This window comes from Amblyomma maculatum, chromosome 5, assembly GCF_055883805.1.
Source record: "Amblyomma maculatum isolate TAMU_Amacu chromosome 5, ASM5588380v1, whole genome shotgun sequence".
Lineage (NCBI taxonomy): Eukaryota > Metazoa > Arthropoda > Arachnida > Ixodida > Ixodidae > Amblyomma > Amblyomma maculatum.
In genome coordinates, this window is record NC_139348.1 from 125,001,411 (window position 1) to 125,019,377 (window position 17,967).

The window sequence follows — 17,967 nt, forward strand, 5'->3', positions numbered from 1 at the left end:
ACTTTCACCCCCCCCCCCCCTGCTTCCTCTTCCATTGTTCTTCTTTACACACCTGTCAAATTGTACGCGGAGACACACATCTGCGTGCTCGCCCGGCTCCGCCGCTGTGACACCAGGTGACTAGGAGAGGGCATAACAATAATTTCGCTTCCCGTCCACTCGAGTTGTTTCGCCGGCGGTTTCTCGTATAGTTTCACCTTGGCTAAATCAGGCACCGGGAACAGTGCGTAAGCTGTTCCACGGCGTCGTCAGGCGGCATCCGAGAATCCTTTACAGCATCTCTGTCTATATATATGGGTTTAGAAACGTTAAGCCTCACCAGTTGTTTACTAAAGTTTGCATAAAACAAACACCCCTGTCAAAAAATCCACAGAACTGTAATAATTGCGGCAATATATTATGTACTCTCGTAAACGTCAAAATTTTCTTTAGTTTTGTAGTACTTTCCTCTAGAACTGAAGTTTATTCTGTAGTACACGCAAGAACATCGTGAACGCTCTTGCCCAGGCATCTGTCCGCTTCGTCTTCCTCGTGCGATTGCCGATGCTTGTATATAGGTGAAAGAAAGCCTCAGTAACTGCAATACTTGAATGTGCACACCTGAACCGTCCTGTAAAAGAAGGGAGTAATGTGGACCTGGAAGAACTAAGAGAAAGAGGTGCCATAGGGGAAAGCTTCGGATTAATTTCGACCATAGGGGGTCTTTACCGTGCACTGACGTCGCACAGAACACGGACGCCTTCGCGTTCTTCCCCTGCGGATTCGAACCCGCATACTCCGGATTAGTAGCAGAAAGTCCTAATAATTTAATCAGGCGTTTGGAAGGTATGGCTGATGTCACTCCACGCTATCAAGTTACTTGCTCTACGAGGGATGGCACAAGGAGCTTATGGCAGAATTGATGGAGCGTAGGCTGCATATCCCGGCATGCGCGTGGAGCTGAATCCTGGCTGATCGCGTGGCGGCCATCTCTCCATGGGCAGAAAAAGCACCTTGGAGCGAATATATGAGGGAGTCTTGTAGGGGGAGTAGAAGTGTAAAGGATTGCTAGACAGGGTGCCGAGACACCAGACAACGACAAGCCAGACTAGCCCGTTGCCGATAAGCTTACTAGGCCTGTAAGCGGGCCAGGATCGAAACGGCAACAGCGATTACGGCTGCCATCGAAGGCTTACGATCGTGAAACTTTGATAAATGATAGTTGAACATATACAACTTGTGATTCGTTACAATACATGACTCTTTTTCACTGAAAGGCCTTCAGTTGAACTTTGTAAGGCCAAAATAGCTTTCTACCAACAACATTGAGGTAATTAATGTAGAGCCCTCTTTTCATTAAATTCACGTTCATTTCATAACTTCCAAATTCTAATTTGGCAAATAGGTTATAGTACTGTATGATGCGTATGTAACTATTTTTTCTTGTTTTTATAACTGATCCATCATTAGCAATGCAGAAATTGCTGTGTTCTCTGTAGACATATCCATGAACAAAAGGGCTAGTGTCATTCGCTTCTTTGCCTGAACCTGCCCACATCTTTATGGTGTAAATAAAAAAACGAATTAAATAACAAACGTTGTGGTGCTGTTAAGGGATGGCATCGCAGCCTTTACCATGGCATGTTCTTTTGATGCTGTATTCCTTGAAGCACCTGACGTCCCACCTTCACCCAAAACAATGATCATCCAGAGAATGTTCTTTAACACTGCCCGGTTGTCGTGTTGCCTTTATTGTCCCAGAAAGCTCAACCCGTGACGTGATGCAAGTAAATGTGGTGCGCGGGTTGGAAAAACACATGTATTGCGTATCGTTTACACAAACTTCGGATGCTTTGTATCCGTGGCTAATTCTAAATGTTTATTCTCGCCAGCCTCAAAGCAGAATAACACTTTAACAGTGCGAAAATAAAGGAAACAAAGACGTGCCCAAAACACGACCTCTGCAAGTGCTGCCTACAAAAAGCTGCTGAAGAGAGGTTTGCTGAGGTTGTTCAGTGGACTGGAAATGGCCACCGGTGACGCAAGACGATTGCGAAGCACAATCTCATCCGATCAAGACAGCCCGAGCTTCCAGTGCGCGCGACAGCTGATCGGCCAGGAATCCAGCAGCCTTCATCGTCGTTTGTGTCGGCTCTATCATCTTCTTCTTTACACAGTTTATAGTACAAACGGCGCATATGCGACGAGACCATCATTATGAATGAAAATGATGGTCAGCAAGATAGCCAATGAACGCTTATGGCGTCATCCTAATAGGTAGGCCAACGCTTACTTCACTGATCGCTGATAAGTAGGTGCGTGTCCTGTGTCTTGATTTTTAGTACGTAGCACTAATAGCCGCAATCACGGATTTCGCCGATGTCTGTCCGAAGCCGCTCACTCTCTCTTTTCGTGAGCTTATAGTGGAGAAAGAAAAGATGGCGACACACGTGTCTGGCGCTCAGCCTTGAGGAGGCAGAGCACGGCCGCACAGCAGCAGCAAAAGCCGCTCTTTCTCTCTCTCTCTGTCCATCCGTCTCTCCGTGAACTTGAAGAAAGGGAAGAGAAAATGGCGACGCCCGTATCACGGGACTTAATACTGAGGGGGCGGAGCGGCAGCAAAGATGCGCGCAGTGAGAGAGTAAACAGTGAGAAAGGGGCATGCCTGTTGCGGGGGGGACGGCCCCTTTATTGTAGACTCTCAAATTGAAAAAAAAAAAACTAAATAAATGTGAGAGAAAGCCCGCACCACACCAGAGGTTATCGCAGGCAAAAACCAATTGAAAATAAAAGAAACTGAGAACCTCCCCAGAAAAATTGTTAAGATGGCCAATCAGAAGAAAAAGAAAACTATGGCACAAATGTCGGTCGGCCATCACGCCGTCACTGGGCAGCGTTGCACACGCGTGGGCAACTCCGGAGTGAGTAGTCGTGTGTCGATCGCGCGTCCTCAACTTCGGCATCTCTCCCCTAGCCTCAGTCTCTTCTCAGCCTTCACGGACAGCAGACGATCACGCACGGTGCTCCCTGTATCTCGGCTCCGAACTGCTCGGCTCTCATCTTCAAGCGGGTTTCCCTCTCTCTTCACTCTTTCTCTCCCCTTTTGATCCCACCCCAGACCTTTAAGCCGCAGTTCATTGCATTTTAAAAGGGTACACATTGCCTGCTGTCGCTCATTTTTGAAAATGGTGAAATGAAAGTTGAGGAAGCGGCTGCGCGCGCGTTTGCTTCGCGTCGCAGTGGACAAAGCCGGCCGTCTGACACTGCGCCACAGGTTCGCTCGACGTGCTGAAGTGCAACTGTTCAAAGGCAGCGAGATCGTGAGTCTACTGATTCTGGTATTGGAGCTGAACGGTGCAAGAATCAGAAGTATAACAATGAGGAAACGTGCCGAGCATGCTCAGGAAACTGCTCAGGACACTGAGCATCGTCGTGAAACGGATGCCGAAGCGAAGAGGAACGTGCGGTAGAAACTCCAGGACAATGAACTGCGCGACTGCAAGCGATGACTAGTTATAGCAAGAATAAGTAGTGCTACGCGCCTACTTCGCATTTGATTAACTATGCAAATCGGCTGTAATTTTTGTTTTCTAATTAGTTTTGCGCCCACCTGTTTTAATTATGTTCGCCTTTGCGTCATGTTACAAACAATACGCATTGTGCTTCTTTCTGAAGAATTCAGGAACCAAGGTGTTTCTCTTGCGCCTTAAGTTGTTTCTATCGTTTCAGTGGGCATCTTTCGCTGAAACCTAAAGGCAGCTGTAATCTGGCTTCCAGCAATCTGTGATGATGTGATTTCTGAAGCGCCATGTTTCCTTTTGTCGGGCAAAACCACCAGCGACGCCTTTCTTGCAGCATTATTCCCATGTGACCAAATGCCAACATTGTTCACACCTTGGACAATGAGACACAGCGCACTCCACAAAGTGCCCAGTTGAATACGCGTCCTTGTCTTGTAACGGAATGGATATTCCTACAGTTCATCACCAAGCTCTCAATACAGGCTTTTAGCCTAGTTGAGAGCATGAAATGAAGGCTTTATTCTTTTCAGCGCTGTGACCTTTTTAATTAAGAAGCTTCTGCAAACAGCACTGTAATTATTAAGGTTTTACTTCGACCCACATGTGATTTTTCCTCCCGTATCCTCTATGCTGGTGCTGCTAGTTTGGCGCACTTAAGCATCCTTACGTGAGGAAATGTGAAAAAGCTGCTAGTTTCATGAAAAGTACCTTTATGAGCTTGACCTACGTTACATATATTTACTGACATTTAAAACATCACCTTTACATTATCTTATTTTGTCACTAGGTTTTCTTATTCATTTTTTTTTTGTCTTTTTTTTAATTATTGGAGCTGCTTTTTCCTTCAGCGCCCTCCATGCTCTAAAGCTAAACAAGAATTATGGACTCGTTTTAGGCTAGTCCGCGTAGAGCATTGGTTTGCTCGCTATAAGCTGCGGAACGGAAGAATGCTGATTCGATTCCTCGCAAGGACACACGGCTCACTTATTTTAGTTTTGTCTTCCTATCCCCTTTACGTACACACCTTGTTTATGTCAGCCAACAGTCAAGAAATGTTTTCGCATTAAAAATAAATTAATGCGACAGAAACGTCATCGTAGGAATTTGCAAGCAGTGAAATGTTTATTTCTTCGAATGCGTCCTGGTAAAACAAAAAGCCAGTCTTCTTTCTGGTGCCACCTATTTCAGCACCGTATTACGAGTCAAATTGATTTTTTTTTTGTAGTTGCAGAAGATATGTAACCTTTGAGACCACCACCATTTATCCATTTTCTTCAGTTCCAGCATTAACCTGAAAAGAAAAGAAAACAGTTTTGTGTGATCTTACAAACCGCCTTTCGCAAAGATTGTTGCAAATTATGCCAGTGGGGATCGAAGAACTGAATTCTAGTGCATTTCGAGCACTGACGCCATTTAAAGAGTGGAACAAAATCAATAGGGCAATATTCCTGTTTCGATGCAGTAAACATAAATTTAACATATAGTGCGTTAACAGCATTACATATCAGTAAAAGTATCACCGCCGGCTGGACTGGATTTTATTTGAAGGCTCATGAATGCTCCCAGATAGTTCTCAAGGGCTCACTCCCTTCAAGGTTTCAGCAGGAATTCTTCGTGGGACTTACTTTTGTCACCGAGATGCACGATTTTATGAGTAAGCAATGTCCGGTGTATATTCGTGTTTCTAAAGCTACTGATAAACGGCGGACGAATCAATGTAATCGATCGTTCAGAGAGCGCGTGACTTGAGCCTACCTCTTGAATTGGGGAGCCGATTGCAAAGAATAAATCTAGCATGACGGAACAAAAGAGCTTCATTACCTGAACTACACTAGCTTGGCTAAGTTGTGCTGAGGGTTCCTAATAATCTACAATTTCTTGTCACAAATCTGTTTGTGATATCGGCTTTATTCATAAATCCCTCTCCTGGAAACGTTTCTTTTCTGCCATCGAGGTGGTAGCATGGCTTGGGTGAGCAGATACAGTTAAAAAAATATTGCTCAGATTTATGTTGCGGAAGTTGCAGTTGCGATACTATGCTACACCTGGCTTTGTTCTCGTGCGAGTGACATAGCCCAGCTTTCGGGGATAAAACGTTGAGAGCCGCCGGCTATTTGATACGGCTCACAGAGCACTGATGACCCCATGCAACTCAACTTCAAATTTGAAAATTCATCGATTATGCTGTGTGGCGTGTGCGCAGACATATTCAAGACACTGTAGTCCGCTTCTTTTCTGCTTTCTGACAGCCCAGCGAAAGGGCGCCCACTGGTCAATATTTTGTTGTTTTTCGTTTGCTGTTTTTACAAAAGGGTATTTTAAATAATTGAGAAGCATATCACTAATCTTAAATATTTGCTATATGCAGCATAATATTATTGTTCGTAACTGTGCATATCCCCTTATAACCAAGTTGGTTATAAAGCGTCCTAGCGAATAATTTCTGAAAGTAATTTTGCCTCTGCAAAACTCATTTATTCTAAAGGCGCAGAGTATCCGACAAATTGTAAATAATAAACTCTCTCCACGTCCGCAGAGTAGACGACGACGCAAGCGTCCAAAGTCCAGCGTTCATAGGATATTCTTCTAACACAGCTACGATGCCTACATTATCATCTTTCTGGAGACTTGCAAAAAAGGGAGCGAGGCTCATAAACTCCTTTTGGAAACTGGAGAGCAATAAACGTAAAAATTACAATCTATATTCAAGGAATTAGGATTTTTTCTTTCACTGCACGCTTAAAAATGTGTCCAAAATACCCAGAGTTCTACAAAGATAGAACGAAAGAAAGCAGATCACTACACAGTATGAAAGCGCACTGAACAAGGGTGGAGGGGGAGCTACAATTCGCAAACCCAGCCAACGTTTCGACAGGTGGTGTTGTGTTCGCCTGGGTCTTCACGAAAACAAGTCCACTTGTCGAAACTTTGGTTTGGATTGCGAACTGTTGCCCCACATTCCTTGTTTAGCCCGCATTCAGAGCTCTGCAAGTTATTCACGACATTGCATGCGTAGGCATGTAGCTCCGCAAAGACCAAGTTGCTCCTTACATCCGCAACTGAGCTTGATCGTAGCGCACAGGGCAAGAAGCGGAGTCTTCAACGCCAGGCTAACGGTCGAAGCGATGGTCTGCAGTAGAGTGATCACAGCGGAGGCGAGGATGCTGATGAGCTTTGTTGGATCGGTGCTAATGAGGGTTTTGAGGAGGCACTGTGGAAAAGGTACACACGTCATTTAACCACAGTATTGCGCAACATGATTTATTTTCATAGCCTGCTTTCTTGAGAAGATAAGTCACCGGCTTTAAAATTATTAAATTATTGTTTCTGTATTATGTAAAGGCCATGGTCGCCTTAAGACGCAATTGCTATGAATGTGAGACGCTGCGAGGAGGTAATAATAAGTTTCATATAAGAGATATTACAATTTAGCTGCAGCTGTATGCAGATGTCAACGCGAAAGATTAAATTAGTGAAACACTGCTCACGAAAGGTAGTGTTGTGTTTTGTTGCTATTTCATTTGCAATCTCATGTTTCGGACCATAGTCATTACTACTCTTCTGAAAGCTCGGCACGTTCTCTGGTTTCTTAGTCTAGAGTAGGCGTTAAAGTAAAAGCGAAAGTGACTGTTTCCACCAGGATTTAATGTCCGCAATTCACCCCGAGCAACATGTAATGAATTCTAAATTAGTGCTGAGACCCAGCACTTGAAATGTCTGCTACTTGCATAGCCTTACCGCGAGAGCCTTGATCAGGTTCACAAGAAGTTGGTCCTGAAATCGAGAAGAAAGGCGAATATTCAGGACGGGTTGTACTACGGAACACTGATAACAGAAAAAAAACCTGAAGCCGAAATGCTTTGTATAACTGCTGCTTTTGAATAGTGAAATCTGTCAGTTTCAAATTTCGCTTCCTGACTTTCACAGAAATGTAGACCGTAATTTCCGGCATGTTTAATGGAGCGTTCTTCATTAGTGAATAGTTTTGCATTGACAATCCAGTAGTTAGTACCCAATGACATTTTCTGGTAAAAAAAAGTTTTTGTTTTGATCTTTGCAGTCTGGATACCTAATACTTAGAAATTATTTAATATTATGCTTTACTCGCATCATAAAACATTTCAAACTCAGAAACCACACCTTAGCTTGAATACTTACTCGCCTGTGCGCAGATATGCAAGATCTGAAATTCCGGAAGCCGACATGCACACCATGCAGACTACACAAAGGACTAAAATTTTTGGGCTTACCGTCGCAACACTGCCGTTCTTGCAAAGCAGCAGGGTATTTGTCAGACACTGAAAACGAGTCATTTAAAGTGATTAGATCATGCTGTTATCCTTCTAGGTAGGAAATTATACTGGTTGATCTTTGACCCCCAGAAATAAAGGCAAGTGCAGAATTTGCAATCACGCTATTATATTTGTAGGTAGAATATTATACTGGTTGACCTTTTAGAATTGTAAATAAAGGCAAGTTAAGCATTTACAGCCATACTTTGTACATCGAGATTTATCTCGTTGCTTTATTACAAAGTTCCGCGGGCACGGACAGTTGCCAGCGGGATGCTTCTAAGTGTAAAAGAAGGGTGGAAAGAGAAGGAATAGTGTCTAGTTTTAAGAAACTAAAGGCCTCTGTCTAGACTAACTGCCCGAGAAAAAGGCTACCAATGTAGGCTCTTGTGATAATCGAACTACACGCAAGAACATGTCAAGTGTGGTTGCGTATCTCTAGAGGGTCTTTCACATTCATACTTGAAAAAAGACGCTAGCTCGCAATTAAGGTTAAGGAAGAACCACAGTTATTTTTAAACACCGTGAACAATCTGTTCGAGAGATCATGGAAGTATGTCACATGGGTTTCGACAGTGAACATTGCATCAGTCCAACATGCGTTTGTGTGACTGATAGGTAAAAAAATATTTAACCGCATCACTTGGCTTGAAAGGTGATCTGATGCACCTTTGGTTCTTCACGTGGGTGGCAGATAAAGCTTATCGCCTTGTGTGTTTTTGGATTTTTCGGGGAGTTTTCTGCTAGTTTTTTGTTTTCGTTTTGTTCCATTGCGCTCCTATGTATTCGCATGCCTTTCTCGAATAAACCTTAGTTGGCAGTTAGCGCCTGTCCTTGTCGTTATTTCTCTGTATTTGTTACATAGATCGTGCTTTTTTCAGCCATGAATGTCAACCAACTTGCCGAACTTTCTGCTCTTCTAGGTCTTTCACATGTTCGTTCTGCAGGAATAGGAACGTGAGACTCATTTCACCTTGAATTTTACCTCAAAAAGGGTCGCAATAGAACACGACATGCTTCGCTGAGTTTGAAAGGAAAGTTAAAGCCATCCGTCGCAAGCGCAGGCATCCAGTTCTACAGGATTCGTTTTTCTTTTTTAGAGAATTTCCATGCCAGAATTTGAAAAAACAGTGGTAGCACTTACACGATTATAGCCGTAACTACATCTCTGCAATCTCGAAATAATGTCCACTTGAGCTAGCATTCGTTTATTGAAAAAGTTGCTGACATTGCTTATCTAGAGCTTCTGATTGATAAGTACAGTAGAAAGGCGTCACAGAGTTATTTTGTACAATGATGAATTTTAGACTGAAGGTCCTTTAAATGCCTAATACCGTCAGACTTACCTTTCCGAGGTTGAGTTCTCCTGGGAGGGTAAGAACTATCGGTTCTTTACAGATGTCTTTTGAGGAAAGTATCGTCTTGCATCCAGGCACATTGGACACGCAGCACAGAGGACTTATTAGACCCGTGAGGACTCCGAGATCTGCAGAAAGATTAAACATTTTGTATGAACATTTGAATGGTGTCATTACTCTCAATTTTCTTCTAATCACTTCCTACTAGATTACATGTAGGATAAGAATTACTACTAACATGTGCTGTTCTGAATTAACGTGCATGTTTTGTTTCCGAGGAAGACCATGTGGCTAATGTATACCTATTAATATGTAGAGCAAATACAGTTTTTCTCACAGAGCTTTGAAAACCGATTACTGATTCTCCGAATAAAGCCCTGATTGCATCGAAGCCTCTCCGCAGCACACTGGCCCGGTTATGTAGCTACATAATAAAATCGTATGCATTGGCGTTATATCTATTAGGAACGCTTGCTCTGAGGAAGATAATTAAGCTTGTGCGCCACAAACAAATTTATGAACTGCGGGCCGAGGACAAAATACCACTCCGTGCGCGAATATTTGAAGTTTTCAGTAAACGAGTGTAATATCCGCCTGTTGTAGACCTGATCAAAACTGGGTGAACAGAGGTAAAGATGTTCTAAAACTTTACAATAATTATGGAGTAAGTAGGTGGAGTTTGAAAAACCCACATCACAGCTTTCTCCAACGGCCATTAGAAAATGCGTAATGACCGGATTTCAAACTTCACGCAATAATACGCATTCAAGCGATCTGATGAGTCCACTTACTCAGGCCTAATATGCCCAGTACAACATTGATGATATCCACCAAAGCAGACAGGGCTCCCGTGGCGGTGAGTTTACAAAGCAAATTTCCCAAGCACTGCAAAGAAGAATAAGTGTTTGCGGCATTTTCAACTACTTCACACGCGGAGGCAAAAGAGCATGGCCTATTATGACGGTGAACGTTTCATTCGCAGAAGACTAGCTCATTCCTATAACTAATTCCGAATTATAATACATTGTCGGTGTATATACACTCCTCAGTAAACTATTAATAAATGGGCGTCGTTCAGAACGTCAGTAGGAGTCAGTTCAAGAGAGTTGAGTCGCCTTCACCCGGAAATGTGACGTGGGCGTTGGGAGCCAAAAATTCTGGTCATAGATCTGACAGAAGGCAGTTGGCATGTTACATGGCCGAGAACTGATTGGCGGGCGAGTTGTATGATGTCACGTGACCACATGGCCCGGCACATTTGGCGGCTACTGCTAACTCGGGATTCAGCTTTGATATGTGAAGGCGACGTCTGAATAGAGCTAGCGGTACGCGTGTTACAGGCGTTCGACACGGCCCTCCCATGCTACGCAGAAACTCTGTCATGGCTTGGTTAAATTTTTGGTGGAAGTTTCCATAATCTGGATGTGTGCGAGTGTATGCTAGCGATTTAGGATTTTATGACTCCGAGCGCAGGAATGTGCATATACAGAATGAGAACTGTCAAGGAAAGCAGGCAGAGCTGAACCACTAACGCTGCTGAAACCAGTATTCGTTACACCGTCGACATAACACTCCAATAATATAGTTAGCTAGAATAGCAGCTTGGGCATGTTGGTTATGCATCTTGAGGATACAGCGCGGAACGTGGACGGGAGCACCAGATTAGAAGACGACACAACGAGCGCTGTGTGTCGTCTTCTAATCTGGTGCTCCCGTCCACGTTCCGCGCTGTATCCTCAAGATAACACTCCAATTTTTGAGCGGTCCGCACGCAAAGAAATAAAACATGATTTCTTGAGCGAAATATAGGTAGCTTCACAAACGAGGTAGTCTTATCATTCTAAGGCATCTAAGCAACGCAAGCAGAGTTGCGCGCAGGAAACGTTTTTTCACGTCATTAAAATATCTGAGACATGATTAGCCGGTTCGCTGGTTTTTGTCTGCCTGCTATTCTTTTCGGAAATATATATTTGTTTCCTTGTACAGAGGAAAGTACCTTTAGGAAATGTAACTTTGGCGTCAACTGTTAACTTTGTAAAAAGACAAAACAATATATTTTTTTATACGACTATAAGTAGGGCATAAGAGTAGCACAATGATTTCCACTTAGGACAACTTCAATCTAGGTACAAATCATCTGTACTTTTTATCCCCTTCAGTTTAGCGTTCATGACAATTCTCGTAATCGTTTTACCCGTTGCTTACACAAAGTGTCAATACGGTATGCGAGACGAACAAAATCGCTTTTGTAGAAACCATATTCCGCGAGCGGTCAGCGGTGTAACAGAAAATCATTGCCTGCCTCAGGACGAATTATTTTGGTTATCACTGCCCAAATTCAGACATAGTCTAGATAACGGAAACGGCGGGCGTAAAGGCAAACGCTGTGGGTACAAGAAATGTGCTTCCTATTGGAACTAGAGAGGCGCTGCGTAGACTAATCAGAATCTGCTCACCTCGCCAGTCGTCTTTGTTATCAGTATTGTTGCAAGAAATTCCACTTTCTCAAACCACAAAAGGACCTCTAAGAAGAATAGCGAAATTTTACGAAGGTGTCATGACTGTTATATTAGTCATGGAGTTTAATTCTGTGTGTAAATGCTGGAAAACTAATGTTTCCAAACAATTCACACGGTTCCCAAGCAATTAGGATGTAATTATGCCATCTATCTTTACTGAGCACAAGATGGGCGCCACAAGCTATGAAAGGTCAAATGCTGGTTTGGTTTGGTTTGTGGGGTTTTACGTCCCAAAGCGACTCAGGCTATTAGAGACGCCGTAGTGGAGGACTCCGGAAATTTCGACCACCTGGGGTTCTTTAACGTGCACTGACATCGCACAGCACACGGGCGCCTTGCTTTTCGCCTCCATTGAAAAGCGGCCGCCGAGGCCGGGATTCGGTCCCGCGTCCTTGGGAACAGTAGTCGAGCGCCGTAACCACTGCATATTTCTGTTTTGATAAAGCCGTGCCTATGTGTTGTGGCTAAGCACTCGTGAAGTTCGATTGAAATGTGCGTACTCACCGTTACGACTTTCACCAGAGCCTTCACAATGTCCCCCTGTGCGGCAAATAAAGTGGTACATAAAACAGCACGCAATTAAAGGATACAATCGTGTCGTATTTGCAACGTGATTTATATATGCCCAGCTCTTTTTTTTTTTTTTACACCTATAAAAGTAATCTTACTTTCATTTGGTGGGATTCTTGCTAGTTAACTTAAAGTATTTACAAGCTTCCGTCCGCTAAAAATTCAATATCTTCTATTTCGTCAGTACATATTCATTCGCGCGTTGCAATTCACGTCCACCCAGAAGCGAAAAGCGTTCAGCATATTTCTCGGCACATTTGTGAACCTTATCAAATTGGTCTGTTTTAAAATACATTTGAAATTAACCCCAATGTCTATATTATGTAGAGAAATAAGCTTTGGAAATTCACAAGAGGAGGCCCTCTATGTAAAGAACGATTTTGCAGATTTTACCTGTGCAGCACATCGCAATCCAATAACGATATCATCTCTCTCTTTCTATCTCCCTCAATAATTGCCAATAAATGTTCTTTATGTGCAGATATGGTTATCCGTAGACATACTTCTATTAGGTTGTAAAACATTCATCGAGAGCCTCTACCATAATTACACTGAACAAGCCTGCTCGCCCCAGAGAGCTCAATTTCAAGACAGCCGCAGCGCTGCAATCGGTGTAAGGTGGCGCAGGCACCTTTTGTGATAACCTAAAATATTTTTTTCCATAAAAACATCAGCAATCTGCTCTTTTTAACGCAATTTAAGGTTTTATAAATTTACATACACTTAAGCGATGCTATGCAAATAAAAACCGCATTTGGCTCTCAAACTGAGAGAAGTGCGCACTTAACGTGTATCAGCCCTAAAAAGCCTACGGGAAGAATATAGATGAACATTAATGATGTTTACGACTTCATACATTAGGTTTTGCTAATGTGCTTAACTGATTTAACTGATTTGTTTATAGGGAGGGAAAGGCACGGTAACTGTCTCACTTGTTTTTCTGTGGACACCTTAACCGCGCCATAAGGGAAGGAGGAAGGTGGGAGTGAAAGTGGAAATAGAGAAAGAGGAGCCGTAGTGGAGGGCTACGGAGTAATTTCGACCACCTGGGGATCTTTAACGTGCGCTGACATCGCACAGCACACGGACGCCTCTTCGTTTCGCCTCCATCGAAATGCAGTCGCCGAGGTCGGGTTCGAACCCGGGTACTCCGGCACAGTGGTCGGGCGTCTTACCACTGCACCACCCCGGCGGCGCTTATTGCCTATAGGCATTAAGCTCTAAGATACGTCAGCAAAACGAAATGCAAAATCTATGCATTTATTCGGTTATTCAGTTCCTCAAGCACCAACGTAAACAAGAAGATATAAAAACGGTCACTTAAAAGTAAGGCGGTGTTAAGGCGCTATCGTGTTTAATTTTAAGGCGAAGCTTATGCGTCAGCATACGTTTGTTTAATTTCCTCATGCTTTCCCATTCAAACCGTGCAGCTCAGTGACGTTTGAAACTATTACAGGAGAGCCGTCGCTGTCCGTTTGGATTGAACAGAACTTTTACACTTAGATACTAAGATATCACTCATTATGCGCGAATTAGTTCCAATATGACGCCCGGCATGATAGCGGGATCATTTTCGCGCTTAGAACGGCATAAGATCGGCCGTCCTAGAATGTCAACGGGATATCCCTGGAGTGTACATCTATGTTTCTGCGGACACTTCGTCGTAATTTATTTGCTCTGAGATGCAATGCTTTCGTTTTTCAACAACAAGCAAAAAGTATGGTCAGGAACAAATCTGCTGGCCGGCAACCACGCCCTATTAATCAAGACTTATGTCCTCGATTCGCACTCGTAATTCGAATTCTGTTTTCTAAAGGCACTCAAGTGGATTGCATTCGTTTTGTTATTTTTGCAATGCAGATCTACGCTTGGCAAGCAGCTCTTTTAAAATTGTTTTCGCGCTCATTCTCTCAATTTCTTCCTGCCGACTTCAGAGAGGAGCGGGAGACTTTAGTTTCAATGTCTGCCTATACTTGCCCGCATCTCTGTTCTTGCTTATCCCCTTCTTCTCTTTCCTAACCCCTGGTTGTCATCTTTGTTTTTAATACCGACTGGGAATAATTATCATTTTGGAAGGTCATTTTTGAGGCCAGCTTTAATACTTTCCTTCCATCGCTCAAATGTTTCGTAAAAGATCTCTTACCACAGTGGCCGTGCATAGATCCAGGGAAGTTCCAATGCACTGCAAGAGGAATATGTTGAAATTAGGGTTAATGGTTCTCAAGAAGGCAATGTATTTTTAATTTCCCTGTTGATCTGTGAAAGGGAACAAATCACTCACCTGAAGGCGGTCATTACAAAAAGAGTTAGCTATTGTAACATCCAGTATGTTGTACAAAGCAATTTTTGAATATTCATCTTGATCTCGACATTTCAGTTTTCTCAAAAAATTGATACCTTGTTTTTAGAAAGCTTTTGAAATGTGGGCCTTTAAGTTGTCCTTACCTAGGTGGCTCTGATTGAAAAAAAGATTAGCGTTACGAAAGATTTTTTAGTCCGTATGAGTCTCGACTCATAGGGACTAACGAACAGCTACAAAGTTAGAAGTTAAAAATTACATTGCTATTCGAATATAATAGCAATTGTAGAACTTGATTTCTCGTCTAAAAAGTTCAAACGGCCAATCAGTCACAAGTGCGTTGTGCTGCTCATAATGGTTTTAACAGGCAGTTTTAATATTTAATCAACTGCAGCGCACAGAACATGGCATGGTAGGAAGAAGCCACGCACATGTTGGATAAAGCGCGACCTGCAACGCTGCATGTCACTTTTCCTTATTTTACCTGGCACACACGCTCCGCTTACCTTAAGAAAGGTTAGTTCTGTACTTTACAAGTCAGAGTCTAAAGGTAACTTCAAATGTCTAGCCTAACGTCAGGTGCTGATCTGCCACAGTGTACTTCGAAAAACATGTACATAGTTATACGCACGCTTGAAAGGTCCAGGATGTTAGGTAGAGTTGCGTTCAAGCAGTTGGCTGCAAAGAAATCAGGTATTCACGCAAGTTAATAAATCACAATTGTGTTTTCATGGTTGGTGCGTAAATAAAGGCAGATCGCAGCGTGAATGCATTCCACAAATCGGGTAGGAACACATATTGCAATAGTAAAGTGGCGAAGACCAAATTATCATTGCGCAGAAGCCGCTTGATTCTTGCATGTCTAAGTCAAGTTTGAAGTGAAGACTAAGTAAAAAAAAATAAAGTTGATAAGAAGTATTATTTTCTTGCAACATAGCGCTAATCAGACAAGGACACAGCGAGACACACGGGACGGGCGCTAACTTGTGTCCTTGTCCCGTGTGTCTCGCTGCGTCCTTGTCTGTTTAGCGCTATGTCGCAAGAAAACCGTCACCAACTCGCCCAAGCTTCCACCCTGGTATAAAGTATTAATTCGTCAATGATGCAGTCATATCAAATAAAATGAATGGTTTAGATAAGGGTAATATTCGGCTTTGTGCAAGCTAAAAAAGTACCGTTTCCTTCTACAAGGCTTGAATATACTTGTGTTTTATGGCAAAAATCAGGATTAATTTTTATGTGAACTTCGATGGAAAAAGAAAGGAACACTTCGTAATTTGCAAAATATATTCGATTGATTTTGAGCCGAATATGGCAGGGGTAAGATGCTTGCTTTCACTAAAATAGCAACTTAAAAGCATAAGGTAGAGTGACGTTATTTCCTTAACGTATATGATGAGCGGCAGACAGCAGCCACAGGGCAATGAGTCACCAATTACCAGTGCGTCCAGTGTGATACTGTCCAGGTCTGTGCAATTTTTTCTTCTTTTTTGTTTATTTGGTTTTGAAATAGCAAACTCTACAAAGCCTGCTGAATGAAGGTAGTGCAAAAAACACGCGGCTCTGAAGCATGTTGTCTGGCCCTTTCCTGTAGCTGCGCGCCCGATTTGCATGTGCGGAGTACTACGTCTGACAAAGATAGTGTCGTGAGCAGTAGCTGAACGTAGCTCCTCCGGCGACGAGTGCGCCGCTTTAGGTGAGGAGGGACTCCCGTGCAGGATGAGCTCGCCGTCGATTGAGCTTCAACGGTAGCGGCCCAATCGAAGAATGGATAATCCTAAAACCCACACCTTTAATAGAGAGATTTAGCTTACCGTGACCCGCGATCCGCCACCGCGACTCTCTACCGCGCGTGGGCGGGACGCTCAAGCTGATTGGTCCCGACGCGGCAGGAACACTACCGACATTTAGTATGTGGCGCCATCTATCGGCGTCAAGGAAGGTCTGGGCATGCGCAGTAGAACGCGCGGTGGCGGATCACGGTAGCGGATCGCGGATCACGGTAAGCTAAAACTCTCTAGTATATCTCAGCGTTGTCAACTCCGGATGCGTACACGTGTAATATTTTACTATGAACTGGATTTCAAAGTTCCGGTCACTTCACCGCCTTTGTCCTGCGGCAAATGTTTGTTGCATTAATCGCACTAATGTTTCTTATTCATCACATAACGTATTTGAATTCAGCGTGTAATACTATTTTTTGACCACTGCCCAGACGTAAACTCATAAATGCACAACCAGCGTGTTGCTGGTGGTGCGAAAGAAAATGAAGCGACCCATCATCTTACAACAGGTCTGCTGTGTTATAAAATCCTAACCGTGACTCCTCTCTAGCGAATAGCTAAAATAATGCAAACTTGTTTGAAAAAGAATTAGGGAACATCTAAACATCGTGTATATTTAATAGTTGATGAGAGCATTTTTCCACAAGAGGGTGACATGTTGATGATAACTTGTGGCCTTAATTAGGAGCCCATAAACAGTAGTCCTAAGGGATAAAATATAGTGCTGATTATTTGTGCGAGACATTAGAGGCCAGTAGTTGAGCTGCTTGGCTAAATCTAGTATGTGGCTTCTGAGCAGTATTAGATATGGTGAGGTGGCATAATAATGGTAATAATTGGTTCACAGGAAGGGAAAGGCGCAGTATATGTCACACTTGCACTGTGGACACCTGAGCCACGCCGTAAGGGAAGGGAGGAAGGTGGGAGTGAACGTGGAAAGAGAGAAAGGGGAGCCATAGTGGGGGGCTACAGAGTAATTTCGACCACCTGGGGATCTTCATGACATCGCACAGCACACGGACGCCACTTCGTTTCGCCTCCATCGAAACGTAGCCGCCGCGGTCGGGATCGAACCCGGGAACTCCGGCACAGTAGTCGGGCGTCTTACAACTGCACCACCCCGGCGGGGCTGGTGCTGTGGCATGCCTCGCAATATTACTCTAAACGAAAGCTAGTCAGTGGCACATAGGTACGGCGCCAGGCTTGCAGTAGAAAATAATTTAGAGCACTCCAAAAACTTGCAATGGAGAGATGCAAAAGCTTGAGCTTTGTTTCTGCAGCTGCGACAGTGAACGCATCAAGTTTTTATGTTTATATTTATTTTACGTTTAATTGTCGATTTTCTATCTTCATTAAATTGTATTTCGCTTTCTATACTTTGTAAATGTTTTTCTTTGTTTATTTCCCTCAACGCAATCCCACATCTTTATGCTAGTTAATGAGAATTAAGTACGCTTAAGCGGGACAGAGGCGTAGAGCGGCGGTTAGCGTGCTCCGCTGGTACCCAGAAGGATAGGGGGTTCTATTCATGGCACGAACAAGGTTTTTGTTTAAGTTCATAAAGACACACCCTGGTGACATGTTTGTTAACAAATCAAGTACTGATGATAGGCATTAATAATACGCTCTCTTGACATGCTTTGAT